Raw genomic sequence first — 4335 nt, 5'->3', positions numbered from 1 at the left:
CACAGTCAAAGGCTTTGGCATAGTCAATAAAGCAGAAATTAATGTTTTTCTGGAACTCTCTTGCTTTTTTGATGATGCAGCGGATGTTGGCAATTTGATCTCTGGTTCCTCTGCCTTTTCTAAAACCAGTTTGAACATCTGGAAGTTCATGGTTCACATATTGCTGAAGCCTGGCTTGGAGAATATTGAGCATTACTTTACTAGCATGTGAGATGAGTGTAATTGTGCAGTAGTTTGAGCATTCTTTGGCATTGCCTTTCTTTGGGATTGGAATGAAAACTGACCTTTTCCAGTCCTGTGGCCACTGCTGAGTTTTCCAAATTTGCTGGCATATTGAGTGCAGCCCTAGAGAAGGGAAGAAAATCTGACACTTGTAGTTTATTTCTTCCTGCTAAAGAGAGGGATAAAAAAATGTCTGATACTTGCTGCCTATTTCCTCCATTTGGAGACCCCTGGCATTCCTGCCTGTTACCCTCTCAACAGGTAAGGTGCTTTGGTATTCCCATCTCTTTAAGAATGTTCCACAGTTTGTTGTGAACCACACAGTCAAAGGCTTTAGCATAGTCAATGAAGCAGAAGTAGATGTTTTTCTGGAATTCCCTTGCTTTGTCTATTAACCAATGAATGTTAGAAATTTTATGTCTGACTTGTGTGCCTTTTCTAAATCTAGCTTGTACATCTAGAAGTCTTAGTTCATGTATTGCTGAAGCCTAGCCTGAAGGATTTTGAGCATTACATTGCTAGCATGTGAAATGAGTGCAATTGTACTGTAGTTTGAACATTCCTTGGCACTTCCCTTCTTTGGAATTGGAATGAAAACTGACATTTTCCAGTCCTGTTGACACTGCTGAATTTTCCAAATTTGCTGACATATTGAATGCAGCACTTGTACACCATCGTCCTTTAGGATTTGAAATAGCTTCTCTGGAATTCCATCATCTCCATTAACTGACACAACGTGGTCCACTAGAGAAGGAACGGTAAACCACTTTTTGCCTCAAGAACCCCATGAACAGTATGAAAAGATTCTCTATAACGTTATTTAAGCACATGCTGAATTATATTGGAGAAGGAAATGGCAACACACTCTAATATTCTTGCCTGGGGAGTCCCATGGACAGAGGAGCCTGACAGGCTACAAACCATGAGGTTGCAAAGAGTCAAAGTCAAAGTGAGAGTGACAAATACTCTCACTTTCTTTCAACTGTATAGCTCTTCCCTGGTGGCTCAGATGGTAAAGAATCCGCTTGCAATGAAGAAGACCCATATTTGATCCCTGGGGTCAAGGAGATCCCCTAGAGAAGAGGTATAGCTATGCACTCCAGTATTCTTTCCTGGAGAAATCCATGGACAGAACAGCATGGTGGGCTACAGTCCATGGGCTCACAAAGAATTGGACATGACTAAGCTACTAACACTTTCATTTCCACTTTTCCTAGGGTTTCTCAAGAACAGAGACATGCCCTGAAACTCTAACTAACAGGATGTGAGACAGATGACAACTCTGTAAACCTAGCTCCCTAACTACCTATAAAGTTTCATCCCGGATAGGTGATTCTGTCCTTAATGTTATAGAAACCATGTGCTTAGGTTATGTTTCACAGGGGCAAATGGAGGAAAAGGATTTTCCTAGTGAGATTCTACATAAAGAGGAAATCACTTTACTAAACATTTGCTTATGCATAGTTCCTCAAATCTGTAAACTTACTCTGAGCGAGCAATAAATAACATGCTGCTAAAGAGGAATTTGCTAAAGATAGACGCATTAATACTCATGTTTCTCAATTTATGTACATCATTTCAGAGGATGTGTGGCATTTTTAGTGAGCAAGCGGGGCTATGTTCAAATGCTCTTCAAAAGACAGAAATATTTTCCTGAAAATGACTCACTGCTTCAGTGACTGTTTCTCTACTCAGTCTCAGAATATTTCCACATATAATCTCCCCCTGAGGAGTAAAGGCAGTCTTCAGCCTCGTGCAGGGCTTGCTCTGGGATTTCATTTTCTCCATTTCAACCAATTTTTGTAGACTGCCTACATTGTTTTATGGTTATAATAAGCTGGGAGTACAAAAGTGAAGAAGACAGCTGCTCTGTCTAAAAGAGCTTAAATTTTGAAGGTGATGACAAAATAGTATATATCCTTAGGGTAAAGAACTGTGGAGACATCTGTCGGTAACAACTTAGGTAGTCAGTGGATATGTTAGGGGAAGCACACTGACTGAAACCGCCCACCCTGGCCAGGCACCATAGTAACTATTTGCATGAGTTGTTTTACCACAGGAGGTCCTGGTAAGGCACACGGAACTAATAAGCCTCCATCAACCGGAAGAGTTCGGGAAAGGTCAAAAGGAGAAACCACATGTCCGACCACCTCCCAGAATCCTTCTCTCCGGCATCCGTCTTGGCTGAACAAGGCTTACACCACCAGGAAGGACCCTGAGTCAGCATGATTGGCCAAAGACAACCCGGAAACTAATCACCATAAAACCCAAGACTGCGAGCCATGTGGAAGAGCAGTTCTCCTGGGTTCCCTTATTCTACTGCTCTCCACCCTGGTGCCCTTTCCCAATAAAATCTCTTGCTTTGTTAGCAGATGTGTCTCCTCGGACAATTCATTTCTGAGTGTTAGACAAGAGCCCAGTTTGGGGCCCTGAAAGGGGTCCCCCTTCCTGCAACAGATAGGTAATACAGGAAGTAGTGTATGGGTTAAAAAAAAAAAAAGCAATTAGGACCTTATAGACCACAAACACACAGTATGATTTTTCCCTCCTTGTTCCATTATCTATTCCAATATAAATTTATAGTTTTAAGGCTTAACTCAAGAGCCAAATAACACTTTTATGAAACTATTCTCCAATTTAACTGTAAGAATGAGTTATTTTCCTTTAAACTTTATTATTTTCTTGTGATCTAGGCTTCCGCTGGAGTTAGAACAATGTCTTATATATTTATGTACCCCATGGTGTCTAAACATTGGTATCCAATATCAATATCTTTCACAGACCCCTTGTGGTTTCATTTTCCACCTTCTATTCTCCAGAATGCTTGCCAGTCCCTCCCAGTTATTTACATGGGCTGCATATTCTCCTTTGCTAACTGTACTTCTCTGTAGCCCCTTCCAAGGCTACTACTTTTATTTCTATTGATTAGCATTTCAGAGATTTGCATATTTTGACTTGTTGACATCTTATGCAGTTATGAAATCAATTACTTCAATCTAAGAGTACCAGTACTAAAAAATATCTATGTTATAGTAAGCAGGATTCTTTCTTCTAATTATATGGTTATTCTGCATCCAAGAGTTAACAATGCAATAGCAAAGTCTTGCTTGGAGACACTCCAAATTTGAAGCTGTGTTTGGATTTTAAATTCTCTTTATGACATGTTTTACATTTCTTATTTATGATGAGAATTGATAGCCCTAATGTCTCTGAAGCTTTCCATGAATAATTGATTTGGGTATGTTGATTTCCTCTTCTAGATCTGAGTTGTGGATTTTATTCTGGATGACTTCAGAGTTATGTACCTCTTGAAAAGTTTGATATTGCAAATTTGGAATTTGTTTCATGCAGGGAAAATTCTCAAAATGATTGCAAGGTCTTCAAATAAATCAATAAATCTTTGGGGAAAGAGTTGAGTCCACTTTGTGAACAATATGTTTACAAAATAAATTATGTATGTTTTAGTAAATATGTGTGTGTATGTAATATATATTCTTATATATGTATCTTTTATATTCTTATATATGTATCTCATACATATATATGTATATATATGTACATACATATGTGTATGTATATGTGTCTTAGTATGCATGTAAATTTTGGTTCTGTATAAGTTGGAGTTAACTAATTTTCATTGATTTTATTGTCATTCTTATTGTCTAATAATTTTATTATCTTCAGAAGAATAGGAGAGAAGTCACATAAGGGTGAAATATTGCAATACCTTTCCAACATTTCCAATGGAGTGTAGGAACAGCAATATACATTTTCTACTCTAATGTAGTTAACTGGCCCATTCTATTCCAGGATTCCTTCCTGGAATTGCAACTCATTGAAATCAACTGTTAGGTCCATGAATCAAGGCAAATTGGAAGTGATCAAACAGGAGATGGCAAGAGTGAACATCGACATTTTAGGAATCAGTGAATTAAAATGGACTGGAATGGGTGAATTTAACTCAGATGACCATTATATCTACTACTGTGGCAGGAATCTCTTAGAAGAAATGGAGTAGCCATCATAGTCAACAAAAGAGTCTGAAATGCAGTACTTGGATGCAATCTCAAAAACGACAGAATGATCTCTGTTTGTTTCCAAGGCAAACCATTC

The sequence above is a fragment of the Bison bison genome, unplaced genomic scaffold, assembly GCF_000754665.1.
Source record: "Bison bison bison isolate TAMUID 2011002044 unplaced genomic scaffold, Bison_UMD1.0 scf7180017864177, whole genome shotgun sequence".
In the NCBI taxonomy this organism is placed as follows: Eukaryota; Metazoa; Chordata; class Mammalia; order Artiodactyla; family Bovidae; genus Bison; species Bison bison.
The sequence above is the reverse complement of the archived record's forward strand: the minus strand, read 5'-3'. Positions refer to the sequence as shown.